The sequence below is a fragment of the Chiloscyllium punctatum genome, chromosome 49, assembly GCF_047496795.1.
Source record: "Chiloscyllium punctatum isolate Juve2018m chromosome 49, sChiPun1.3, whole genome shotgun sequence".
Lineage (NCBI taxonomy): Eukaryota > Metazoa > Chordata > Chondrichthyes > Orectolobiformes > Hemiscylliidae > Chiloscyllium > Chiloscyllium punctatum.
This window is the reverse complement of record NC_092787.1, coordinates 34977609-35005308: the sequence shown is the minus strand read 5'-3', so window position 1 is coordinate 35005308 and position 27700 is coordinate 34977609. Positions and strand designations below refer to the sequence as shown.

Here is a 27700-nt window from a genome sequence, read left to right as displayed (position 1 = left end):
GTTTAGCACTGTATAATGAAGCCAATTCCTCAAATAAGTGAGGAACCAGATGTGAAGACAACCGGAAAATCTTACATCACAGCCAATTTCTCAATCGCTGAGGTATAACTTGCGATATTGGGAGGCTCCCGACGTCGCGGCTCCAGTTTCGCATTCGGTCAGCGCGCGGTACTTATATGTCAGTGTTTCTGCGTGCGTGATGCCGAGGTTGTGAGTTCGAGCCTCATCTGGAGCAGTTTTATCTACTCGTGACCAAAGAGTCTCTTGGAAAATTCCAGTTTCTCTGGTTTGGCAAATGTCATTTCCTGAGAAAGGTCTCGGCAGTCAAACAACGTATCCTGGGAATATTTGAAACGTCAAGACATATCTGGGCAGGAACGTCAATCGGTAACCTTGTTCAGCTCAAAAATGCTTCCAATCAGCGGTCTGCTTGATTTAAATTGCCGGCAAGCCCTGTTTAGTTGGGATTTCTTTATTCAACTGGCTACAAACTCACACAGGTCGATGTAGTAATCAAAAAGGAATTAGATTGATCTCATTGAACCGTGTGAATGTTATATTCGGCTTTGCTTGGAACATTTGTCTGATTAAAATAAAGATCTGCTGAGAAGAAGAGGATCAAAATGCAAATAAGACGGAACCTTGTTTGTGGGTTTCTTGGGCGGAGATCAGAGTGTACGAAATGGACCGAGCATCATCTGAATGTGATCAAACCTTTAAGGCACCAGGGTAAAGTAGGAATTGCGTCTCCGGGATGTGGTTCACTTCAGACTCACGCGGATCGAACTTTTCAAAACTCTCAGATGTTTTCATACTCAATCTTAGGTGTTCAATAATCTTCTTCACACGTGAAGTCAAAGAAATTCGAAATTGTTCCCCAACCACCGCAAGTGGCTTTCTCTCACTGTTAAATTCCCTCCTGAGGAACCGAGGGTTGCAGGCACATAATTCTTTGAAATTTGAGGTACACGTAGACACGTTGTTTGAAGGTCACCACTCAGCCTCCGATGATCCAGGGAAAACAGCCCAAGACTGTTCACCCGCGGCCTTTAGCTCAAGTCCTTTAAACCTGGCAACATCCATGTAAATCTTTTCTGAACACATTCACATCGGAAGGCTTGAGAGGGATATAGGACAAATGCTGGCATACAGACGAGGTTAGATTAGGATATCTGCTCGGCATGGACCGATTGGAGCGAAGGGTGTGTTTCTATTTGTCTGTGATGCCAAAACTCAGAGCAAGATCAACTTCTGGAACTTGGTGCCGAAGATAAGATCAGTAATTGAGGCTAACCGAGAATGAGATTATAAGGTTTCTACTGACTAAAGACCTCAATGGCTCAGAGAACAATCGAGGAAAATGTTGAAAATGCATTTTTCATTATCAATCCAGTTTAGCACTGTGTAATGAAGCCAATTCCTCAAATAAGTGAGGAACCAGATGTGAATACAACCGGAAAATCTTACATCACAGCCAATTTCTCAATCGCTGAGGTATAACTCGCGATATTGGGAGGCCCGTGACGGCGCGGCTCCAGTGGCGCAATCGGTCAGCGCGCGGTACTGAAGTGTCAGTGTTTCTGCGTGCGTGATGCCGAGGTTGTGAGTTCGAACCTCACCTGGAGCAGTTTTATCTACTCGTGACCAAAGAGTCTCTTGGAAAATTCCAGTTTCTCTGGTTTGGCAAATGTCATTTCCTGAGAAAGGTCTCGGCCGTCAAACAACGTATCCTGGGAATATTTGAAACGTCAAGACATATCTGGGCAGGAACGTCAATCGGTAAAGTTGTTCAGCTCAAAAATGCTTCCAAGCAGCGGTCTGCTTGATTTAAATTGCCGGCAAGCCCTGTTTAGTTGGTATTTCTTTATTCAACTGGCTACAAACTCACACAGGTCGATGTAGTAATCAAAAAGGAATTAGATTGATCTCATTGAACCGTGTGAATGTTATATTCGGCTTTGCTTGGAACATTTGTCTGATGAAAATAAAGATCTGCTGAGAAGAAGAGGATCAAAATGCAAATAAGACGGAACCTTGTTTGTGGGTTTCTTGGGCGGAGATCAGAGTGTACGAAATGGACCGAGCATCATCTGAATGTGATCAAACCTTTAAGGCACCAGGGTAAAGTAGGAATTGCGTCTCCGGGATGTGGTTCACTTCAGACTCACGCGGATCGAACATTTCAAAACTCTCAGATGTTTTCATACTCAATCTTAGGTGTTCAATAATCTTCTTCACACGTGAAGTCAAAGAAATTCGAAATTGTTCCCCAACCACCGCAAGTGGCTTTCTCTCACTGTTAAATTCTCTCCTGAGGAACCGAGGGTTGCAGGCACATAATTCTTTGAAATTTGAGGTACACGTAGACACGTTGTTTGAAGGTCACCACTCAGCCTCCGATGATCCAGGGAAAACAGCCCAAGACTGTTCACCCGCGGCCTTTAGCTCAAGTCCTTTAAACCTGGCAACATCCATGTAAATCTTTTCTGAACACATTCACATCGGAAGGCTTGAGAGGGATATAGGACAAATGCTGGCATACAGACGAGGTTAGATTAGGATATCTGCTCGGCATGGACCGATTGGACCGAAGGGTGTGTTTCTATTTGTCTGTGATGCCAAAACTCAGAGCAGGATCAACTTCTGGAACTTGGTGCCGAAGATAAGATCAGTAATTGAGGCTAACCGAGAATGAGATTATAAGGTTTCTACTGACTAAAGACCTCAATGGCTCAGAGAACAATCGAGGAAAATGTTGAAAATGCATTTTTCATTATCAATCCAGTTTAGCACTGTGTAATGAAGCCAATTCCTCAAATAAGTGAGGAACCAGATGTGAATACAACCGGAAAATCTGACATCACAGCCAATTTCTCAATCGCTGAGGTATAACTCGCGATATTGGGAGGCCCGCTACGGCGCAGCTCCAGTGGCGCAATCGGTCAGCGCGCGGTGCTTATATGTCAGTGTTTCTGCGTGCGTGATGCCGAGGTTGTGAGTTCAAACCTCACCTGGAGCAGTTTTATCTACTCGTGACCAAAGAGTCTCTTGGAAAATTCCAGTTTCTCTGGTTTGGCAAATGTCATTTCCTGAGAACGGTCTCGGCCGTCAAACAATGTATCCTGGGAATATTTGAAACGTCAAGACATATCTGGGCAGGAACGTCAATCGGTAACGTTGTTCAGCTCAAAAATGCTTCCAAGCAGCGGTCTGCTTGATTTAAATTGCCGGCAAGCCCTGTTTAGTTGGGATTTCTTTATTCAACTGGCTACAAACTCACACAGGTCGATGTAGTAATCAAAAAGGAATTAGATTGATCTCATTGAACCGTGTGAATGTTATATTCGGCTTTGCTTGGAACATTTGTCTGATTAAAATAAAGATCTGCTGAGAAGAAGAGGATCAAAATGCAAATAAGACGGAACCTTGTTTGTGGGTTTCTTGGGCGGAGATCAGAGTGTACGAAATGGACCGAGCATCATCTGAATGTGATCAAACCTTTAAGGCACCAGGGTAAAGTAGGAATTGCGTCTCCGGGATGTGGTTCACTTCAGACTCACGCGGATCGAACTTTTCATAACTCTCAGATGTTTTCATACTCAATCTTAGGTGTTCAATAATCTTCTTCACACGTGAAGTCAAAGAAATTCGAAATTGTTCCCCAACCACCGCAAGTGGCCGCTGGGGTGACTCACCGGGGTATAACTTTTCAAAACTCTCAGCTTTTTTCATTCTTAATCTTAAGTGTTCAATAATCTTCTTCACACGTGAAGTCAAAGAAATTCGAAATTGTTCCCCAACCACCGCAAGTGGCTTTCTCTCACTGTTAAATTCCCTCCTGAGGAACCGAGGGTTGCAGGCACATAATTCTTTGAAATTTGAGGTACACGTAGACACGTTGTTTGAAGGTCACCACTCAGCCTCCGATGATCCAGGGAAAACAGCCCAAGACTGTTCACCCGCGGCCTTTAGCTCAAGTCCTTTAAACCTGGCAACATCCATGTAAATCTTTTCTGAACACATTCACATCGGAAGGCTTGAGAGGGGTATAGGACAAATGCTGGCATACAGACGAGGTTAGATTAGGATATCTGCTCGGCATGGACCGATTGGACCGAAGGGTGTGTTTCTATTTGTCTGTGATGCCAAAACTCAGAGCAAGATCAACTTCTGGAACTTGGTGCCGAAGATAAGATCAGTAATTGAGGCTAACCGAGAATGAGATTATAAGGTTTCTACTGACTAAAGACCTCAATGGCTCAGAGAACAATCGAGGAAAATGTTGAAAATGCATTTTTCATTATCAATCCAGTTTAGCACTGTTTAATGAAGCCAATTCCTCAAATAAGTGAGGAACCAGATGTGAATACAACCGGAAAATCTTACATCACAGCCAATTTCTCAATCGCTGAGGTATAACTCGCGATATTGGGAGGCTCCCGACGGCGCGGCTCCAGTGTCGCATTCGGTCAGCGCGCGGTACTGAAATGTCAGTGTTTCTGCGTGCGTGATGCCGAGGTTGTGAGTTCGAGCCTCATCTGGAGCAGTTTTATCTACTCGTGACCAAAGAGTCTCTTGGAAAATTCCAGTTTCTCTGATTTGGCAAATGTCATTTCCTGAGAAAGGTCTCGGCCGTCAAACAACGTATCCTGGGAATATTTGAAACGTCAAGACATATCTGGGCAGGAACGTCAATCGGTAACCTTGTTCAGCTCAAAAATGCTTCCAATCAGCGGTCTGCTTGATTTAAATTGCCGGCAAGCCCTGTTTAGTTGGGATTTCTTTATTCAACTGGCTACAAACTCACACAGGTCGATGTAGTAATCAAAAAGGAATTAGATTGATCTCATTGAACCGTGTGAATGTTATATTCGGCTTTGCTTGGAACATTTGTCTGATTAAAATAAAGATCTGCTGAGAAGAAGAGGATCAAAATGCAAATAAGACGGAACCTTGTTTGTGGGTTTCTTGGGCGGAGATCAGAGTGTACGAAATGGACCGAGCATCATCTGAATGTGATCAAACCTTTAAGGCACCAGGGTAAAGTAGGAATTGCGTCTCCGGGATGTGGTTCACTTCAGACTCACGCGGATCGAACTTTTCAAAACTCTCAGATGTTTTCATACTCAATCTTAGGTGTTCAATAATCTTCTTCACACGTGAAGTCAAAGAAATTCGAAATTGTTCCCCAACCACCGCAAGTGGCTTTCTCTCACTGTTAAATTCCCTCCTGAGGAACCGAGGGTTGCAGGCACATAATTCTTTGAAATTTGAGGTACACGTAGACACGTTGTTTGAAGGTCACCACTCAGCCTCCGATGATCCAGGGAAAACAGCCCAAGACTGTTCACCCGCGGCCTTTAGCTCAAGTCCTTTAAACCTGGCAACATCCATGTAAATCTTTTCTGAACACATTCACATCGGAAGGCTTGAGAGGGATATAGGACAAATGCTGGCATACAGACGAGGTTAGATTAGGATATCTGCTCGGCATGGACCGATTGGACCGAAGGGTGTGTTTCTATTTGTCTGTGATGCCAAAACTCAGAGCAAGATCAACTTCTGGAACTTGGTGCCGAAGATAAGATCAGTAATTGAGGCTAACCGAGAATGAGATTATAAGGTTTCTACTGACTAAAGACCTCAATGGCTCAGAGAACAATCGAGGAAAATGTTGAAAATGCATTTTTCATTATCAATCCAGTTTAGCACTGTGTAATGAAGCCAATTCCTCAAATAAGTGAGGAACCAGATGTGAATACAACCGGAAAATCTTACATCGCAGCCAATTTCTCAATCGCTGAGGTATAACTCGCGATATTGGGAGGCCCGCGACGGCGCGGCTCCAGTGTCGCATTCGGTCAGGCGCGGTACTTATATGTCAGTGTTTCTGCGTGCGTAATGCCGAGGTTGTGAGTTCGAGCCTCACCTGGAGCAGTTTTATCTACTCGTGACCAAAGAGTCTCTTGGAAAATTCCAGTTTCTCTGGTTTGGCAAATGTCATTTCCTGAGAAAGGTCTCGGCAGTCAAACAACGTATCCTGGGAATATTTGAAACGTCAAGACATATCTGGGCAGGAACGTCAATCGGTAACCTTGTTCAGCTCAAAAATGCTTCCAATCAGCGGTCTGCTTGATTTAAATTGCCGGCAAGCCCTGTTTAGTTGGTATTTCTTTATTCAACTGGCTACAAACTCACACAGGTCGATGTAGTAATCAAAAAGGAATTAGATTGATCTCATTGAACCGTGTGAATGTTATATTCGGCTTTCCTTGGAACATTTGTCTGATTAAAATAAAGATCTGCTGAGAAGAAGAGGATCAAAATGCAAATAAGACGGAACCTTGTTTGTGGGTTTCTTGGGCGGAGATCAGAGTGTACGAAATGGACCGAGCATCATCTGAATGTGATCAAACCTTTAAGGCACCAGGGTAAAGTAGGAATTGCGTCTCCGGGATGTGGTTCACTTCAGACTCACGCGGATCGAACTTTTCAAAACTCTCAGATGTTTTCATACTCAATCTTAGGTGTTCAATAATCTTCTTCACACGTCAAGTCAAAGAAATTCGAAATTGTTCCCCAACCACCGCAAGTGGCCGCTGGGGTGACTCACCGGGGTATAACTTTTCAAAACTCTCAGCTTTTTTCATTCTTAATCTTAAGTGTTCAATAATCTTCTTCACACGTGAAGTCAAAGAAATTCGAAATTGTTCCCCAACCACCGCAAGTGGCTTTCTCTCACTGTTAAATTCCCTCCTGAGGAACCGAGGGTTGCAGGCACATAATTCTTTGAAATTTGAGGTACACGTAGACACGTTGTTTGAAGGTCACCACTCAGCCTCCGATGATCCAGGGAAAATAGCCCAAGACTGTTCACCCGCGGCCTTTAGCTCAAGTCCTTTAAACCTGGCAACATCCATGTAAATATTTTCTGAACACATTCACATCGGAAGGCTTGAGAGGGATATAGGACAAATGCTGGCATACAGACGAGGTTAGATTAGGATATCTGCTCGGCATGGACCGATTGGACCGAAGGGTGTGTTTCTATTTGTCTGTGATGCCAAAACTCAGAGCAAGATCAACTTCTGGAACTTGGTGCCGAAGATAAGATCAGGAATTGAGGCGAACCGAGAAAGAGATTAAAAGGTTTCTACTGACTAAAGACCTCAATGGCTCAGAGAACAATCGAGGAAAATGTTGAAAATGCATTTTTCATTATCAATCCAGTTTAGCACTGTGTAATGAAGCCAATTCCTCAAATAAGTGAGGAACCAGATGTGAATACAACCGGAAAATCTTACATCACAGCCAATTTCTCAATCGCTGAAGTATAACTCGCTATCGCGGGAGGCCCGCGACGGCGCGGCTCCAGTGGCGCAATCGGTCAGCGCGCGGTACTTATATGTCAGTGTTTCTGCGTGCGTGATGCCGAGGTTGTGAGTTCGAACCTCACCTGGAGCAGTTTTATCTTCTCGTGACCAAAGAGTCTCTTGGAAAATTCCAGTTTCTCTGGTTTGGCAAATGTCATTTCCTGAGAAAGGTCTCGGCAGTCAAACAACGTATCCTGGGAATATTTGAAACGTCGAGACATATCTGGGCAGGAACGTCAATCGGTAACCTTGTTCAGCTCAAAAATGCTTCCAATCAGCGGTCTGCTTGATTTAAATTGCCGGCAAGCCCTGTTTAGTTGGTATTTCTTTATTCAACTGGCTACAAACTCACACAGGTCGATGTAGTAATCAAAAAGGAATTAGATTGATCTCATTGAACCGTGTGAATGTTATATTCGGCTTTGCTTGGAACATTTGTCTGATTAAAATAAAGATCTGCTGAGAAGAAGAGGATCAAAATGAAAATAAGACGGAACCTTGTTTGTGGGTTTCTTGGGCGGAGAGCAGAGTGTACGAAATGGACCGAGCATCATCTGAATGTGATCAAACCTTTAAGGCACCAGGGTAAAGTAGGAATTGCGTCTCCGGGATGTGGTTCACTTCAGACTCACGCGGATCGAACTTTTCAAAACTCTCAGCTTTTTTCATTCTTAATCTTAAGTGTTCAATAATCTTCTTCACACGTGAAGTCAAAGAAATTCGAAATTGTTCCCCAACCACCGCAAGTGGCTTTCTCTCACTGTTAAATTCCCTCCTGAGGAACCGAGGGTTGCAGGCACATAATTCTTTGAAATTTGAGGTACACGTAGACACGTTGTTTGAAGGTCACCACTCAGCCTCCGATGATCCAGGGAAAACAGCCCAAGACTGTTCACCCGCGGCCTTTAGCTCATGTCCTTTAAACCTGGCAACATCCATGTAAATCTTTTCTGAACACATTCACATCGGAAGGCTTGAGAGGGATATAGGACAAATGCTGGCATACAGACGAGGTTAGATTAGGATATCTGCTCGGCATGGACCGATTGGACCGAAGGGTGTGTTTCTATTTGTCTGTGATGCCAAAACTCAGAGCAAGATCAACTTCTGGAACTTGGTGCCGAAGATAAGATCAGTAATTGAGGCTAACCGAGAATGAGATTATAAGGTTTCTACTGACTAAAGACCTCAATGGCTCAGAGAACAATCGAGGAAAATGTTGAAAATGCATTTTTCATTATCAATCCAGTTTAGCACTGTGTAATGAAGCCAATTCCTCAAATAAGTGAGGAACCAGATGTGAATACAACCGGAAAATCTTACATCACAGCCAATTTCTCAATCGCTGAGGTATAACTCGCGATATTGCGAGGCCCCCGACGGCGCGGCTCCAGTGTCGCATTCGGTCAGCGCGCAGTACTTATATGTCAGTGTTTCTGCGTGCGTGATGCCGAGGTTGTGAGTTCGAGCCTCACCTGGAGCAGTTTTATCTACTCGTGACCAAAGAGTCTCTTGGAAAATTCCAGTTTCTCTGGTTTGGCAAATGTCATTTCCTGAGAAAGGTCTCGGCAGTCAAACAACGTATCCTGGGAATATTTGAAACGTCAAGACATATCTGGGCAGGAACGTCAATCGGTAACCTTGTTCAGCTCAAAAATGCTTCCAATCAGCGGTCTGCTTGATTTAAATTGCCGGCAAGCCCTGTTTAGTTGGGATTTCTTTATTCAACTGGCTACAAACTCACACAGGTCGATGTAGTAATCAAAAAGGAATTAGATTGATCTCATGGAACCGTGTGAATGTTATATTCGGCTTTGCTTGGAACATTTGTCTGATTAAAATAAAGATCTGCTGAGAAGAAGAGGATCAAAATGCAAATAAGACGGAACCTTGTTTGTGGGTTTCTTGGGCGGAGATCAGAGTGTACGAAATGGACCTAGCATCATCTGAATGCGATCAAACCTTTAAGGCACCAGGGTAAAGTAGGAATTGCGTCTCCGGGATGTGGTTCACTTCAGACTCACGCGGATCGAACTTTTCAAAACTCTCAGATGTTTTCATACTCAATCTTAGGTGTTCAATAATCTTCTTCACACGTGAAGTCAAAGAAATTCGAAATTGTTCCCCAACCACCGCAAGTGGCCGCTGGGGTGACTCACCGGGGTATAACTTTTCAAAACTCTCAGCTTTTTTCATTCTTAATCTTAAGTGTTCAATAATCTTCTTCACACGTGAAGTCAAAGAAATTCGAAATTGTTCCCCAACCACCGCAAGTGGCTTTCTCTCACTGTTAAATTCCCTCCTGAGGAACCGAGGGTTGCAGGCACATAATTCGTTGAAATTTGAGGTACACGTAGACACGTTGTTTGAAGGTCACCACTCAGCCTCCGATGATCCAGGGAAAACAGCCCAAGACTGTTCACCCGCGGCCTTTAGCTCAAGTCCTTTAAACCTGGCAATATCCATGTAAATCTTTTCTGAACACATTCACATCGGAAGGCTTGAGAGGGGTATAGGACAAATGCTGGCATACAGACGAGGTTAGATTAGGATATCTGCTCGGCATGGACCAATTGGACCGAAGGGTGTGTTTCTATTTGTCTGTGATGCCAAAACTCAGAGCAAGATCAACTTCTGGAACTTGGTGCCGAAGATAAGATCAGTAATTGAGGCTAACCGAGAATGAGATTATAAGGTTTCTACTGACTAAAGACCTCAATGGCTCAGAGAACAATCGAGGAAAATGTTGAAAATGCATTTTTCATTATCAATCCAGTTTAGCACTGTTTAATGAAGCCAATTCCTCAAATAAGTGAGGAACCAGATGTGAAGACAACCGGAAAATCTTACATCACAGCCAATTTCTCAATCGCTGAGGTATAACTTGCGATATTGGGAGGCTCCCGACGGCGCGGCTCCAGTGTCGCATTCGGTCAGCGCGCGGTACTTATATGTCAGTGTTTCTGCGTGCGTGATGCCGAGGTTGTGAGTTCGAGCCTCATCTGGAGCAGTTTTATCTACTCGTGACCAAAGAGTCTCTTGGAAAATTCCAGTTTCTCTGGTTTGGCAAATGTCATTTCCTGAGAAAGGTCTCGACCGTCAAACAACGTATCCTGGGAATATTTGAAACGTCAAGACATATCTGGGCAGGAACGTCAATCGGTAACCTTGTTCAGCTCAAAAATGCTTCCAATCAGCGGTCTGCTTGATTTAAATTGCCGGCAAGCCCTGTTTAGTTGGGATTTCTTTATTCAACTGGCTACAAACTCACACAGGTCGATGTAGTAATCAAAAAGGAATTAGATTGATCTCATTGAACCGTGTGAATGTTATATTCGGCTTTGCTTGGAACATTTGTCTGATTAAAATAAAGATCTGCTGAGAAGAAGAGGATCAAAATGCAAATAAGACGGAACCTTGTTTGTGGGTTTCTTGGGCGGAGATCAGAGTGTACGAAATGGACCGAGCATCATCTGAATGTGATCAAACCTTTAAGGCACCAGGGTAAAGTAGGAATTGCGTCTCCGGGATGTGGTTCACTTCAGACTCACGCGGATCGAACTTTTCAAAACTCTCAGATGTTTTCATACTCAATCTTAGGTGTTCAATAATCTTCTTCACACGTGAAGTCAAAGAAATTCGAAATTGTTCCCCAACCACCGCAAGTGGCTTTCTCTCACTGTTAAATTCCCTCCTGAGGAACCGAGGGTTGCAGGCACATAATTCTTTGAAATTTGAGGTACACGTAGACACGTTGTTTGAAGGTCACCACTCAGCCTCCGATGATCCAGGGAAAACAGCCCAAGACTGTTCACCCGCGGCCTTTAGCTCAAGTCCTTTAAACCTGGCAACATCCATGTAAATCTTTTCTGAACACATTCACATCGGAAGGCTTGAGAGGGATATAGGACAAATGCTGGCATACAGACGAGGTTAGATTAGGATATCTGCTCGGCATGGACCGATTGGAGCGAAGGGTGTGTTTCTATTTGTCTGTGATGCCAAAACTCAGAGCAAGATCAACTTCTGGAACTTGGTGCCGAAGATAAGATCAGTAATTGAGGCTAACCGAGAATGAGATTATAAGGTTTCTACTGACTAAAGACCTCAATGGCTCAGAGAACAATCGAGGAAAATGTTGAAAATGCATTTTTCATTATCAATCCAGTTTAGCACTGTGTAATGAAGCCAATTCCTCAAATAAGTGAGGAACCAGATGTGAATACAACCGGAAAATCTTACATCACAGCCAATTTCTCAATCGCTGAGGTATAACTCGCGATATTGGGAGGCCCGTGACGGCGCGGCTCCAGTGGCGCAATCGGTCAGCGCGCGGTACTGAAGTGTCAGTGTTTCTGCGTGCGTGATGCCGAGGTTGTGAGTTCGAACCTCACCTGGAGCAGTTTTATCTACTCGTGACCAAAGAGTCTCTTGGAAAATTCCAGTTTCTCTGGTTTGGCAAATGTCATTTCCTGAGAAAGGTCTCGGCCGTCAAACAACGTATCCTGGGAATATTTGAAACGTCAAGACATATCTGGGCAGGAACGTCAATCGGTAACGTTGTTCAGCTCAAAAATGCTTCCAAGCAGCGGTCTGCTTGATTTAAATTGCCGGCAAGCCCTGTTTAGTTGGTATTTCTTTATTCAACTGGCTACAAACTCACACAGGTCGATGTAGTAATCAAAAAGGAATTAGATTGATCTCATTGAACCGTGTGAATGTTATATTCGGCTTTGCTTGGAACATTTGTCTGATGAAAATAAAGATCTGCTGAGAAGAAGAGGATCAAAATGCAAATAAGACGGAACCTTGTTTGTGGGTTTCTTGGGCGGAGATCAGAGTGTACGAAATGGACCGAGCATCATCTGAATGTGATCAAACCTTTAAGGCACCAGGGTAAAGTAGGAATTGCGTCTCCGGGATGTGGTTCACTTCAGACTCACGCGGATCGAACATTTCAAAACTCTCAGATGTTTTCATACTCAATCTTAGGTGTTCAATAATCTTCTTCACACGTGAAGTCAAAGAAATTCGAAATTGTTCCCCAACCACCGCAAGTGGCTTTCTCTCACTGTTAAATTCTCTCCTGAGGAACCGAGGGTTGCAGGCACATAATTCTTTGAAATTTGAGGTACACGTAGACACGTTGTTTGAAGGTCACCACTCAGCCTCCGATGATCCAGGGAAAACAGCCCAAGACTGTTCACCCGCGGCCTTTAGCTCAAGTCCTTTAAACCTGGCAACATCCATGTAAATCTTTTCTGAACACATTCACATCGGAAGGCTTGAGAGGGATATAGGACAAATGCTGGCATACAGACGAGGTTAGATTAGGATATCTGCTCGGCATGGACCGATTGGACCGAAGGGTGTGTTTCTATTTGTCTGTGATGCCAAAACTCAGAGCAGGATCAACTTCTGGAACTTGGTGCCGAAGATAAGATCAGTAATTGAGGCTAACCGAGAATGAGATTATAAGGTTTCTACTGACTAAAGACCTCAATGGCTCAGAGAACAATCGAGGAAAATGTTGAAAATGCATTTTTCATTATCAATCCAGTTTAGCACTGTGTAATGAAGCCAATTCCTCAAATAAGTGAGGAACCAGATGTGAATACAACAGGAAAATCTTACATCACAGCCAATTTCTCAATCGCTGAGGTATAACTCGCGATATTGGGAGGCCCGCTACGGCGCGGCTCCAGTGGCGCAATCGGTCAGCGCGCGGTACTTATATGTCAGTGTTTCTGCGTGCGTGATGCCGAGGTTGTGAGTTCAAACCTCACCTGGAGCAGTTTTATCTACTCGTGACCAAAGAGTCTCTTGGAAAATTCCAGTTTCTCTGGTTTGGCAAATGTCATTTCCTGAGAACGGTCTCGGCCGTCAAACAACGTATCCTGGGAATATTTGAAACGTCAAGACATATCTGGGCAGGAACGTCAATCGGTAACGTTGTTCAGCTCAAAAATGCTTCCAAGCAGCGGTCTGCTTGATTTAAATTGCCGGCAAGCCCTGTTTAGTTGGGATTTCTTTATTCAACTGGCTACAAACTCACACAGGTCGATGTAGTAATCAAAAAGGAATTAGATTGATCTCATTGAACCGTGTGAATGTTATATTCGGCTTTGCTTGGAACATTTGTCTGATTAAAATAAAGATCTGCTGAGAAGAAGAGGATCAAAATGCAAATAAGACGGAACCTTGTTTGTGGGTTTCTTGGGCGGAGATCAGAGTGTACGAAATGGACCGAGCATCATCTGAATGTGATCAAATCTTTAAGGCACCAGGGTAAAGTAGGAATTGCGTCTCCGGGATGTGGTTCACTTCAGACTCACGCGGATCGAACTTTTCATAACTCTCAGATGTTTTCATACTCAATCTTAGGTGTTCAATAATCTTCTTCACACGTGAAGTCAAAGAAATTCGAAATTGTTCCCCAACCACCGCAAGTGGCCGCTGGGGTGACTCACCGGGGTATAACTTTTCAAAACTCTCAGCTTTTTTCATTCTTAATCTTAAGTGTTCAATAATCTTCTTCACACGTGAAGTCAAAGAAATTCGAAATTGTTCCCCAACCACCGCAAGTGGCTTTCTCTCACTGTTAAATTCCCTCCTGAGGAACCGAGGGTTGCAGGCACATAATTCTTTGAAATTTGAGGTACACGTAGACACGTTGTTTGAAGGTCACCACTCAGCCTCCGATGATCCAGGGAAAACAGCCCAAGACTGTTCACCCGCGGCCTTTAGCTCAAGTCCTTTAAACCTGGCAACATCCATGTAAATCTTTTCTGAACACATTCACATCGGAAGGCTTGAGAGGGGTATAGGACAAATGCTGGCATACAGACGAGGTTAGATTAGGATATCTGCTCGGCATGGACCGATTGGACCGAAGGGTGTGTTTCTATTTGTCTGTGATGCCAAAACTCAGAGCAAGATCAACTTCTGGAACTTGGTGCCGAAGATAAGATCAGTAATTGAGGCTAACCGAGAATGAGATTATAAGGTTTCTACTGACTAAAGACCTCAATGGCTCAGAGAACAATCGAGGAAAATGTTGAAAATGCATTTTTCATTATCAATCCAGTTTAGCACTGTTTAATGAAGCCAATTCCTCAAATAAGTGAGGAACCAGATGTGAATACAACCGGAAAATCTTACATCACAGCCAATTTCTCAATCGCTGAGGTATAACTCGCGATATTGGGAGGCTCCCGACGGCGCGGCTCCAGTGTCGCATTCGGTCAGCGCGCGGTACTGAAATGTCAGTGTTTCTGCGTGCGTGATGCCGAGGTTGTGAGTTCGAGCCTCATCTGGAGCAGTTTTATCTACTCGTGACCAAAGAGTCTCTTGGAAAATTCCAGTTTCTCTGATTTGGCAAATGTCATTTCCTGAGAAAGGTCTCGGCCGTCAAACAACGTATCCTGGGAATATTTGAAACGTCAAGACATATCTGGGCAGGAACGTCAATCGGTAACCTTGTTCAGCTCAAAAATGCTTCCAATCAGCGGTCTGCTTGATTTAAATTGCCGGCAAGCCCTGTTTAGTTGGGATTTCTTTATTCAACTGGCTACAAACTCACACAGGTCGATGTAGTAATCAAAAAGGAATTAGATTGATCTCATTGAACCGTGTGAATGTTATATTCGGCTTTGCTTGGAACATTTGTCTGATTAAAATAAAGATCTGCTGAGAAGAAGAGGATCAAAATGCAAATAAGACGGAACCTTGTTTGTGGGTTTCTTGGGCGGAGATCAGAGTGTACGAAATGGACCGAGCATCATCTGAATGTGATCAAACCTTTAAGGCACCAGGGTAAAGTAGGAATTGCGTCTCCGGGATGTGGTTCACTTCAGACTCACGCGGATCGAACTTTTCAAAACTCTCAGATGTTTTCATACTCAATCTTAGGTGTTCAATAATCTTCTTCACACGTGAAGTCAAAGAAATTCGAAATTGTTCCCCAACCACCGCAAGTGGCCGCTGGGGTGACTCACCGGGGTATAATAGAACATAGAACATAGAACATAGAACAATACAGCACAGAACAGGCCCTTCGGCCCACGATGTTGTGCCGAACTTCTATCCTAGATTAAGCACCCATCCATGTACCTATCCAAATGCCGCTTAAAGGTCGCCAATGAATCTGACTCTACCACTCCCACGGGCAGCGCATTCCATGCCCCCACCACTCTCTGGGTGAAGAACCCACCCCTGACATCTCCCCTATACCTTCCACCCTTCACCTTAAATTTATGTCCCCTTGTAACACTCTGTTGTACCCGGGGAAAAAGTTTCTGACTGTCTACTCTATCTATTCCTCTGATCATCTTATAAACCTCTATCAAGTCACCCCTCATCCTTCGCCGTTCCAACGAGAAAAGGCCGAGAACTCTCAACCTATCCTCGTATGACCTACTCTCCATTCCAGGCAACATCCTGGTAAATCTTCTCTGCACCCTCTCCAAAGCTTCCACATCTTTCCTAAAGTGAGGCGACCAGAACTGCACACAGTACTCCAAATGTGGCCTAACCAAAGTCCTGTACAGCTGCAACATCACCTCACGACTCTTGAATTCAATCCCTCTGCTAATGAACGATAATACTCCATAGGCCTTCTTACAAACTCTATCCACCTGAGTGGCAACCTTCAAAGATCTATGTACATAGACCCCAAGATCCCTCTGTTCCTCCACCTGACCAAGAACCCTACCATTAACCCTGTATTCCGCATTCTTATTTGTTCTTCCAAAATGGACAACTTCACACTTGGCAGGGTTGAACTCCATCTGCCACTCCTCAGCCCAGCTCTGCATCATATCTAAGTCCCTCTGCAGCCGACAACAGCCCTCCTCACTGTCCACAACTCCACCTATCTTTGTATCATCTGCAAATTTACTGACCCACCCTTCGACTCCCTCATCTAAGTCATTAATAAAAATTACAAACAGCAGAGGGCCCAGAACTGATCCCTGCGGAACTCCACTTGTAACTGGACTCCATGCTGAATATTTACCATCTACCACCACTCTCTGACTTCGACCGGTTAGCCAGTTTTCTATCCAATTGGCCAAATTTCCCTCTATCCCATGCCTCCTGACTTTCCGCATAAGCCTACCATGGGGAACCTTATCAAATGCCTTACTAAAATCCATGTACACTACATCCACTGCTCTACCCTCATCCACATGCTTGGTCACCTCCTCGAAGAATTCAATAAGACTTGTAAGGCAAGACCTACCCTTCACAAATCCGTGCTGGCTGTCCCTAATCAAGCAGTGCCGTTCCAGATACTCGTAAATCCTATCCCTCAGTACCCTTTCCATTACTTTGCCTACCACAGAAGTAAGACTAACTGGCCTGTAATTCCCGGGGTTATCCCTATTCCCTTTTTTGAACAGGGGCACAACATTCGCTACTCTCCAGTCCCCTGGTACCACCCCCGTTGCCAGTGAAGACGAGAAGATCATTGCCAACGGTACTGCAATTTCCTCTCTTGCTTCCCACATAATCCTAGGATATATCCCGTCAGGCCCGGGGGACTTGTCTATCCTCAAGTTGTTCAAAATGTCCAACACATCTTCCTTCCTAACAGATATCTCTTCTAGCTTATCAGTCCGTTTCACACTCTCCTCTTCAACAATACAGTCCCTCTCGTTCGTAAATACTGAAGAGAAGTACTTGTTCAAGACCTCTCCTATCTCTTCCGACTCAATACACAGTCTCCCACCACTGTCCTTGATCGGACCTACCCTCGTTCTCGTCATTCTCAGGTTTCTCACATACGCATAGAATGCCTTGGGGTTATCCTTGATCCTATCCGCCAGGGATTTTTCATGCCCTCTCTTAGCTCTCCTAATCCCTTTCTTCAGGTCCCTTCTGGCTATCCTGTATCCCTCCACTGCTCTGTCTGAACCTTGTTTCCTCAACCTTATGTAAGCCTCCTTCTTCCTCTTTACTAGACATTCAACCTCCCTCGTCAACCAAGGCTCCCTCACACGACCATTTCTTTCCTGCCTGATCGGTACATACATATCAAGGACACGTCGTATCTGCTCCTTGAAAAAGTCCCACATTTCCACCACATCCTTCCCTGGCAGCCTATGCTCCCAACGTATGCTCCTCAAATCCTGTCTTACAGCATCGTAATTTCCCTTCCCCCAATTGTAAAAACTTCCTTGTTGTGTGCACCTATCCCTCTCCATAACCAAGGTGAAAGTGACAGAATTGTGGTCGCCATCACCAAAATGTTCACCCACTAACAAGCCCACCACTTGTCCCGGTTCGTTACCGAGTACCAAATCCAATATGGCCTCCCCTCTGGTTGGACAATCTACATACTGCGTTAGAAAAGCTTCCTGGACACACTGCACAAACACCGCCCCATCCAATCTACTTGATCTAAAGAGCTTCCAATCAATATTTGGGAAGTTGAAGTCGCCCATGACTACGACCCTGTGACTTCTGCACCTTTCCAAAATCTGTTTCCCAATCTGTTTCTCCACATCTTTGCTGCTATTGGGGGGCCTATAATAAACACCCAACAAGGTGACTGCACCTTTCCTATTTCTGACTTCAGCCCATACTACCTCCAGAGGCAGATCTCCCTCAAACTTCCTTTCTGCAGCCGTTATACCATTTCTAATTAGCAATGCCACCCCCCCTCCTTTTTTACCACCCTCCCTAATCTTACTGAAACATCTGTAACCAGGAACCTCCAACAGCCATTCCTGTCCCTCATCTATCCATGTTTCCGTGATGGCTACAACATCGTAGTCCCAGGTACCGATCCATGCCTTAAGTTCACCCACCTTATTTCTGATACTCCTTGCATTGAAGTATACGCACTTGAGCCCATCTCTGTGTCCGTAAGTAGTCCCTGTCAGTGCTACCTTCTCCACAGCCTCCCTACAGTCTTGGACATCCTGACACACAGCTAGCTTACTTGCTGGACTACAAGTCCGGATCCCATCCCCCTGCCAAATTAGTTTAAACCCCCCCGAAGAGTGCTAGCAAACCTACCCCCCAGGATATTGGTGCCCTTCTGGTTCAGGTGCAACCCGTCCTGTTTATACAGGTCCCACCTTCCCCAGAATGCAGTCCAATTGTCCAAATATCTGAAGCCCTCCCTCCTACACCATCCTTGCAGCCACGTGTTCAACTGCACTCTCTCCCTATTCTTTGCCTCTCTGTCACGTGGCACCGGCAACAACCCAGAGATGACGACTCTGTCTGTCCTAGCTTTTAGCTTCCAGCCTAACTCCTTGAGCTCTTGAATGACCTCCCCGCCCCTCTTCCTACCTATGTCGTTGGTGCCAATGTGTACCACGACTTCTGGCTGCACACCCTCCCCCTTAAGGATTCTGAAGACACGGTCCGAGACGTCTCGGACCCTAGCACCCGGGAGGCAACAAACCATCCGAGAGTCTCGCCCATGTCCACAGAACCGCCTGTCCGTCCCTCTAACTAGAGAGTCCCCTATAACTAGCGCTCTCTTCTTCTCCCCCTTTCCCTTCTGAATCTCAGAGCCACAGACCCCTTCACTGCAGCTTACACCTGCAAGGCTGTCCCCCCCAACAGTTTCCAAAGCTGCATACTTATTTTTTAGGGGAACGACTACAGGGGAACCCTGCACTGCCTGTTTCTTCCCCTTCCCACCTCTAACTGTTACCCAGCTACCTCTGTTCTCTGGCGTAACTATGTCCCTGTAGCTTCTATCGATCACCCTCTCAGCCTCTCTAATAATCCTCAGCTCATCCAGTTCCAGTTCCAGTTCCCTAACTCGTTCGGTGAGGATCAGGATCTGACTGCATTTCCTGCACACGAAGTCGGCAGGAGTATCGGTGGTCACCCCTACCTCAAACATCCTGCAGGAGGAACATTCCACCGCCTGTGCTGCCATGACTGTACACTGTCTCCAAAAACAAGAACACTGAGTCAATAACCTGTGGACTTTAAAGTTAGGTTAGAGGAGGAGGGTGGGAGGGAGGCCCTACGAAAGTAGGACCTGGGGTCTAGAACACACCCACTCAAATACTAATCACTTACCTTCCCGCCCAGCTATGCGCTCCAACCTCACTTCCGCTGCCCGCTACAGGTAAGTAATTTTGAAACAAACTGTCTTACCTTAGCTGTAGTCTCCCGGGTTCGTTTTTCCTCGGCCGCTGCTCCCACTCAAATGACCGTTGGTGACTTTTCAAAACTCTCAGCTTTTTTCATTCTTAATCTTAAGTGTTCAATAATCTTCTTCACACGTGAAGTCAAAGAAATTCGAAATTGTTCCCCAACCACCGCAAGTGGCTTTCTCTCACTGTTAAATTCCCTCCTGAGGAACCGAGGGTTGCAGGCACATAATTCTTTGAAATTTGAGGTACACGTAGACACGTTGTTTGAAGGTCACCACTCAGCCTCCCATGATCCAGGGAAAACAGCCCAAGACTGTTCACCCGCGGCCTTTAGCTCAAGTCCTTTAAACCTGGCAACATCCATGTAAATCTTTTCTGAACACATTCACATCGGAAGGCTTGAGAGGGATATAGGACAAATGCTGGCATACAGACGAGGTTAGATTAGGATATCTGCTCGGCATGGACCGATTGGACCGAAGGGTGTGTTTCTATTTGTCTGTGATGCCAAAACTCAGAGCAAGATCAACTTCTGGAACTTGGTGCCGAAGATAAGATCAGTAATTGAGGCTAACCGAGAATGAGATTATAAGGTTTCTACTGACTAAAGACCTCAATGGCTCAGAGAACAATCGAGGAAAATGTTGAAAATGCATTTTTCATTATCAATCCAGTTTAGCACTGTGTAATGAAGCCAATTCCTCAAATAAGTGAGGAACCAGATGTGAATACAACCGGAAAATCTTACATCACAGCCAATTTCTCAATCGCTGAGGTATAACTCGCGATATTGGGAGACCCGCGACGGCGCGGCTCCCGTGGCGCAATCGGTCAGCGCGCGGTACTTATATGTCAGTGTTTCTGCGTGCGTAATGCCGAGGTTGTGAGTTCGAGCCTCACCTGGAGCAGTTTTATCTACTCGTGACCAAAGAGTCTCTTGGAAAATTCCAGTTTCTCTGGTTTGGCAAATGTCATTTCCTGAGAAAGGTCTCGGCAGTCAAACAACGTATCCTGGGAATATTTGAAACGTCAAGACATATCTGGGCAGGAACGTCAATCGGTAACCTTGTTCAGCTCAAAAATGCTTCCAATCAGCGGTCTGCTTGATTTAAATTGCCGGCAAGCCCTGTTTAGTTGGTATTTCTTTATTCAACTGGCTACAAACTCACACAGGTCGATGTAGTAATCAAAAAGGAATTAGATTGATCTCATTGAACCGTGTGAATGTTATATTCGGCTTTGCTTGGAACATTTGTCTGATTAAAATAAAGATCTGCTGAGAAGAAGAGGATCAAAATGCAAATAAGACGGAACCTTGTTTGTGGGTTTCTTGGGCGGAGATCAGAGTGTACGAAATGGACCGAGCCTCATCTGAATGTGATCAAACCTTTAAGGCACCAGGGTAAAGTAGGAATTGCGTCTCCGGGATGTGGTTCACTTCAGACTCACGCGGATCGAACTTTTCAAAACTCTCAGATGTTTTCATACTTAATCTTAGGTGTTCAATAATCTTCTTCACACGTGAAGTCAAAGAAATTCGAAATTGTTCCCCAACCACCGCAAGTGGCCGCTGGGGTGACTCACCGGGGTATAACTTTTCAAAACTCTCAGCTTTTTTCATTCTTAATCTTAAGTGTTCAATAATCTTCTTCACACGTGAAGTCAAAGAAATTCGAAATTGTTCCCCAACCACCGCAAGTGGCTTTCTCTCACTGTTAAATTCCCTCCTGAGGAACCGAGGGTTGCAGGCACATAATTCTTTGAAATTTGAGGTACACGTAGACACGTTGTTTGAAGGTCACCACTCAGCCTCCCATGATCCAGGGAAAACAGCCCAAGACTGTTCACCCGCGGCCTTTAGCTCAAGTCCTTTAAACCTGGCAACATCCATGTAAATCTTTTCTGAACACATTCACATCGGAAGGCTTGAGAGGGATATAGGACAAATGCTGGCATACAGACGAGGTTAGATTAGGATATCTGCTCGGCATGGACCGATTGGACCGAAGGGTGTGTTTCTATTTGTCTGTGATGCCAAAACTCAGAGCAAGATCAACTTCTGGAACTTGGTGCCGAAGATAAGATCAGTAATTGAGGCTAACCGAGAATGAGATTATAAGGTTTCTACTGACTAAAGACCTCAATGGCTCAGAGAACAATCGAGGAAAATGTTGAAAATGCATTTTTCCTTATCAATCCAGTTTAGCACTGTGTAATGAAGCCAATTCCTCAAATAAGTGAGGAACCAGATGTGAATACAACCGGAAAATCTTACATCACAGCCAATTTCTCAATCGCTGAGGTATAACTCGCGATATTGGGAGGCTCGCGACGGCGCGGCTCCAGTGGCGCAATCGGTCAGCGCGCGGTACTTATATGTCAGTGTTTCTGCGTGCGTAATGCCGAGGTTGTGAGTTCGAGCGTCACCGGGAGCAGTTTTACCTACTCGTGACCAAAGAGTCTCTTGGAAAATTCCAGTTTCTCTGGTTTGGCAAATGTCATTTCCTGAGAAAGGTCTCGGCAGTCAAACAACGTATCCTGGCAATATTTGAAACGTCAAGACATATCTGGGCAGGAACGTCAATCGGTAACCTTGTTCAGCTCAAAAATGCTTCCAATCAGCGGTCTGCTTGATTTAAATTGCCGGCAAGCCCTGTTTAGTTGGTATTTCTTTATTCAACTGGCTACAAACTCACACAGGTCGATGTAGTAATCAAAAAGGAATTAGATTGATCTCATTGAACCGTGTGAATGTTATATTCGGCTTTGCTTGGAACATTTGTCTGATTAAAATAAAGATCTGCTGAGAAGAAGAGGATCAAAATGCAAATAAGACGGAACCTTGTTTGTGGGTTTCTTGGGCGGAGATCAGAGTGTACGAAATGGACCGAGCATCATCTGAATGTGATCAAACCTTTAAGGCACCAGGGTAAAGTAGGAATTGCGTCTCCGGGATGTGGTTCACTTCAGACTCACGCGGATCGAACTTTTCAAAACTCTCAGATGTTTTCATACTCAATCTTAGGTGTTCAATAATCTTCTTCACACGTGAAGTCAAAGAAATTCGAAATTGTTCCCCAACCACCGCAAGTGGCCGCTGGGGTGACTCACCGGGGTATAACTTTTCAAAACTCTCAGCTTTTTTCATTCTTAATCTTAAGTGTTCAATAATCTTCTTCACACGTGAAGTCAAAGAAATTCGAAATTGTTCCCCAACCACCGCAAGTGGCTTTCTCTCACTGTTAAATTCCCTCCTGAGGAACCGAGGGTTGCAGGCACATAATTCTTTGAAATTTGAGGTACACGTAGACACGTTGTTTGAAGGTCACCACTCAGCCTCCGATGATCCAGGGAAAACAGCCCAAGACTGTTCACCCGCGGCCTTTAGCTCAAGTCCTTTAAACCTGGCAACATCCATGTAAATCTTTTCTGAACACATTCATATCGGAAGGCTTGAGAGGGATATAGGACAAATGCTGGCATACAGACGAGGTTAGATTAGGATATCTGCTCGGCATGGACCGATTGGAGCGAAGGGTGTGTTTCTATTTGTCTGTGATGCCAAAACTCAGAGCAAGATCAACTTCTGGAACTTGGTGCCGAAGATAAGATCAGTAATTGAGGCTAACCGAGAATGAGATTATAAGGTTTCTACTGACTAAAGACCTCAATGGCTCAGAGAACAATCGAGGAAAATGTTGAAAATGCATTTTTCCTTATCAATCCAGTTTAGCACTGTGTAATGAAGCCAATTCCTCAAATAAGTGAGGAACCAGATGTGAATACAACCGGAAAATCTGACATCACAGCCAATTTCTCAATCGCTGAAGTATAACTCGCTATCGCGGGAGGCCCGCGACGGCGCGTCTCCAGTGGCGCAATCGGTCAGCGCGCGGTACTTATATGTCAGTGTTTCTGCGTGCGTGATGCCGAGGTTGTGAGTTCGAACCTCACCTGGAGCAGTTTTATCTACTTGTGACCAAAGAGTCTCTTGGAAAATTCCAGTTTCTCTGGTTTGGCAAATGTCATTTCCTGAGAAAGGTCTCGGCAGTCAAACAACGTATCCTGGGAATATTTGAAACGTCAAGACATATCTGGGCAGGAACGTCAATCGGTAACCTTGTTCAGCTCAAAAATGCTTCCAATCAGCGGTCTGCTTGATTTAAATTGCCGGCAAGCCCTGTTTAGTTGGTATTTCTTTATTCAACTGGCTACAAACTCACACAGGTCGATGTAGTAATCAAAAAGGAATTAGATTGATCTCATTGAACCGTGTGAATGTTATATTCGGCTTTGCTTGGAACATTTGTCTGATTAAAATAAAGATCTGCTGAGAAGAAGAGGATCAAAATGCAAATAAGACGGAACCTTGTTTGTGGGTTTCTTGGGCGGAGATCAGAGTGTACGAAATGGACCGAGCCTCATCTGAATGTGATCAAACCTTTAAGGCACCAGGGTAAAGTAGGAATTGCGTCTCCGGGATGTGGTTCACTTCAGACTCACGCGGATCGAACTTTTCAAAACTCTCAGATGTTTTCATACTCAATCTTAGGTGTTCAATAATCTTCTTCACACGTGAAGTCAAAGAAATTCGAAATTGTTCCCCAACCACCGCAAGTGGCCGCTGGAGTGACTCACCGGGGTATAACTTTTCAAAACTCTCAGCTTTTTTCATTCTTAATCTTAAGTGTTCAATAATCTTCTTCACACGTGAAGTCAAAGAAATTCGAAATTGTTCCCCAACCACCGCAAGTGGCTTTCTCTCACTGTTAAATTCCCTCCTGAGGAACCGAGGGTTGCAGGCACATAATTCTTTGAAATTTGAGGTACATGTAGACACGTTGTTTGAAGGTCACCACTCAGCCTCCGATGATCCAGGGAAAACAGCCCAAGACTGTTCACCCGCGGCCTTTAGCTCAAGTCCTTTAAACCTGGCAACATCCATGTAAATCTTTTCTGAACACATTCACATCGGAAGGCTTGAGAGGGGTATAGGACAAATGCTGGCATACAGACGAGGTTAGATTAGGATATCTGCTCGGCATGGACCGATTGGACCGAAGGGTGTGTTTCTATTTGTCTGTGATGCCAAAACTCAGAGCAAGATCAACTTCTGGAACTTGGTGCCGAAGATAAGATCAGTAATTGAGGCTAACCGAGAATGAGATTATAAGGTTTCTACTGACTAAAGACCTCAATGGCTCAGAGAACAATCGAGGAAAATGTTGAAAATGCATTTTTCATTATCAATCCAGTTTAGCACTGTGTAATGAAGCCAATTCCTCAAATAAGTGAGGAACCAGATGTGAATACAACCGGAAAATCTTACATCACAGCCAATTTCTCAATCGCTGAGGTATAACTCGCGATATTGGGAGGCCCGCGACGGCGCGGCTCCAGTGGCGCAATCGGTCAGCGCGCGGTACTGAAATGTCAGTGTTTCTGTGTGCGTAATGCCGAGGTTGTGAGTTCGAGCCTCACCTGGAGCAGTTTTATCTACTCGTGACCAAAGAGTCTCTTGGAAAATTCCAGTTTCTCTGGTTTGGCAAATGTCATTTCCTGAGAAAGGTCTCGGCAGTCAAACAACGTATCCTGGGAATATTTGAAACGTCAAGACATATCTGGGCAGGAACGTCAATCGGTAACCTTGTTCAGCTCAAAAATGCTTCCAATCAGCGGTCTGCTTGATTTAAATTGCCGGCAAGCCCTGTTTAGTTGGTATTTCTTTATTCAACTGGCTACAAACTCACACAGGTCGATGTAGTAATCAAAAAGGAATTAGATTGATCTCATTGAACCGTGTGAATGTTATATTCGGCTTTGCTTGGAACATTTGTCTGATTAAAATAAAGATCTGCTGAGAAGAAGAGGATCAAAATGCAAATAAGACGGAACCTTGTTTGTGGGTTTCTTGGGCGGAGATCAGAGTGTACGAAATGGACCGAGCCTCATCTGAATGTGATCAAACCTTTAAGGCACCAGGGTAAAGTAGGAATTGCGTCTCCGGGATGTGGTTCACTTCAGACTCACGCGGATCGAACTTTTCAAAACTCTCAGATGTTTTCATACTCAATCTTAGGTGTTCAATAATCTTCTTCACACGTGAAGTCAAAGAAATTCGAAATTGTTCCCCAACCACCGCAAGTGGCCGCTGGGGTGACTCACCGGGGTATAACTTTTCAAAACTCTCAGCTTTTTTCATTCTTAATCTTAAGTGTTCAATAATCTTCTTCACACGTGAAGTCAAAGAAATTCGAAATTGTTCCCCAACCACCGCAAGTGGCTTTCTCTCACTGTTAAATTCCCTCCTGAGGAACCGAGGGTTGCAGGCACATAATTCTTTGAAATTTGAGGTACACGTAGACACGTTGTTTGAAGGTCACCACTCAGCCTCCCATGATCCAGGGAAAACAGCCCAAGACTGTTCACCCGCGGCCTTTAGCTCAAGTCCTTTAAACCTGGCAACATCCATGTAAATCTTTTCTGAACACATTCACATCGGAAGGCTTGAGAGGGATATAGGACAAATGCTGGCATACAGACGAGGTTAGATTAGGATATCTGCTCGGCATGGACCGATTGGACCGAAGGGTGTGTTTCTATTTGTCTGTGATGCCAAAACTCAGAGCAAGATCAACTTCTGGAACTTGGTGCCGAAGATAAGATCAGTAATTGAGGCTAACCGAGAATGAGATTATAAGGTTTCTACTGACTAAAGACCTCAATGGCTCAGAGAACAATCGAGGAAAATGTTGAAAATGCATTTTTCCTTATCAATCCAGTTTAGCACTGTGTAATGAAGCCAATTCCTCAAATAAGTGAGGAACCAGATGTGAATACAACCGGAAAATCTTACATCACAGCCAATTTCTCAATCGCTGAGGTATAACTCGCGATATTGGGAGGCTCGCGACGGCGCGGCTCCAGTGGCGCAATCGGTCAGCGCGCGGTACTTATATGTCAGTGTTTCTGCATGCGTAATGCCGAGGTTGTGAGTTCGAGCGTCACCGGGAGCAGTTTTACCTACTCGTGACCAAAGAGTCTCTTGGAAAATTCCAGTTTCTCTGGTTTGGCAAATGTCATTTCCTGAGAAAGGTCTCGGCAGTCAAACAACGTATCCTGGGAATATTTGAAACGTCAAGACATATCTGGGCAGGAACGTCAATCGGTAACCTTGTTCAGCTCAAAAATGCTTCCAATCAGCGGTCTGCTTGATTTAAATTGCCGGCAAGCCCTGTTTAGTTGGTATTTCTTTATTCAACTGGCTACAAACTCACACAGGTCGATGTAGTAATCAAAAAGGAATTAGATTGATCTCATTGAACCGTGTGAATGTTATATTCGGCTTTGCTTGGAACATTTGTCTGATTAAAATAAAGATCTGCTGAGAAGAAGAGGATCAAAATGCAAATAAGACGGAACCTTGTTTGTGGGTTTCTTGGGCGGAGATCAGAGTGTACGAAATGGACCTATCATCATCTGAATGTGATCAAACCTTTATGGCACCAGGGTAAAGTAGGAATTGCGTCTCCGGGATGTGGTTCACTTCAGACTCACGCGGATCGAACTTTTCAAAACTCTCAGATGTTTTCATACTCAATCTTAGGTGTTCAATAATCTTCTTCACACGTGAAGTCAAAGAAATTCGAAATTGTTCCCCAACCACCGCAAGTGGCCGCTGGGGTGACTCACCGGGGTATAACTTTTCAAAACTCTCAGCTTTTTTCATTCTTAATCTTAAGTGTTCAATAATCTTCTTCACACGTGAAGTCAAAGAAATTCGAAATTGTTCCCCAACCACCGCAAGTGGCTTTCTCTCACTGTTAAATTCCCTCCTGAGGAACCGAGGGTTGCAGGCACATAATTCTTTGAAATTTGAGGTACACGTAGACACGTTGTTTGAAGGTCACCACTCAGCCTCCGATGATCCAGGGAAAACAGCCCAAGACTGTTCACCCGCGGCCTTTAGCTCAAGTCCTTTAAACCTGGCAACATCCATGTAAATCTTTTCTGAACACATTCACATCGGAAGGCTTGAGAGGGGTATAGGACAAATGCTGGCATACAGACGAGGTTAGATTAGGATATCTGCTCGGCATGGACCGATTGGAGCGAAGGGTGTGTTTCTATTTGTCTGTGATGCCAAAACTCAGAGCAAGATCAACTTCTGGAACTTGGTGCCGAAGATAAGATCAGTAATTG

At 44.6% G+C, this 27700-nt stretch overlaps 10 non-coding genes across 10 annotated transcripts; all 10 read left to right on the top strand.

Moving 5' to 3' along the window:
- Positions 1-1531: 1531 nt before the first annotated feature.
- trnaf-gaa (transfer RNA phenylalanine (anticodon GAA)) lies at positions 1532-1627 on the top strand. The gene is made up of 2 exons: positions 1532-1569; positions 1592-1627. It is a non-coding gene; the product is annotated as a tRNA-Phe (tRNA).
- Positions 1628-2923: 1296 nt separating this feature from the next.
- trnai-uau (transfer RNA isoleucine (anticodon UAU)) lies at positions 2924-3019 on the top strand. The gene is made up of 2 exons: positions 2924-2961; positions 2984-3019. It is a non-coding gene; the product is annotated as a tRNA-Ile (tRNA).
- Positions 3020-7368: 4349 nt separating this feature from the next.
- trnai-uau (transfer RNA isoleucine (anticodon UAU)) lies at positions 7369-7464 on the top strand. The gene is made up of 2 exons: positions 7369-7406; positions 7429-7464. It is a non-coding gene; the product is annotated as a tRNA-Ile (tRNA).
- Positions 7465-11679: 4215 nt separating this feature from the next.
- On the top strand, positions 11680-11775 carry trnaf-gaa (transfer RNA phenylalanine (anticodon GAA)). Its single transcript has 2 exons — positions 11680-11717; positions 11740-11775. It is a non-coding gene; the product is annotated as a tRNA-Phe (tRNA).
- Positions 11776-13071: 1296 nt separating this feature from the next.
- trnai-uau (transfer RNA isoleucine (anticodon UAU)) lies at positions 13072-13167 on the top strand. The gene is made up of 2 exons: positions 13072-13109; positions 13132-13167. It is a non-coding gene; the product is annotated as a tRNA-Ile (tRNA).
- Positions 13168-20310: 7143 nt separating this feature from the next.
- On the top strand, positions 20311-20406 carry trnai-uau (transfer RNA isoleucine (anticodon UAU)). The gene is made up of 2 exons: positions 20311-20348; positions 20371-20406. It is a non-coding gene; the product is annotated as a tRNA-Ile (tRNA).
- Positions 20407-21837: 1431 nt separating this feature from the next.
- Positions 21838-21933, top strand: trnai-uau (transfer RNA isoleucine (anticodon UAU)). The gene is made up of 2 exons: positions 21838-21875; positions 21898-21933. It is a non-coding gene; the product is annotated as a tRNA-Ile (tRNA).
- A 1431-nt stretch (positions 21934-23364) lies between these two features.
- Positions 23365-23460, top strand: trnai-uau (transfer RNA isoleucine (anticodon UAU)). The gene is made up of 2 exons: positions 23365-23402; positions 23425-23460. It is a non-coding gene; the product is annotated as a tRNA-Ile (tRNA).
- Positions 23461-24891: 1431 nt separating this feature from the next.
- trnaf-gaa (transfer RNA phenylalanine (anticodon GAA)) lies at positions 24892-24987 on the top strand. Its single transcript has 2 exons — positions 24892-24929; positions 24952-24987. It is a non-coding gene; the product is annotated as a tRNA-Phe (tRNA).
- A 1431-nt stretch (positions 24988-26418) lies between these two features.
- trnai-uau (transfer RNA isoleucine (anticodon UAU)) lies at positions 26419-26514 on the top strand. The gene is made up of 2 exons: positions 26419-26456; positions 26479-26514. It is a non-coding gene; the product is annotated as a tRNA-Ile (tRNA).
- The last annotated feature ends 1186 nt before the right edge of the window (positions 26515-27700 follow it).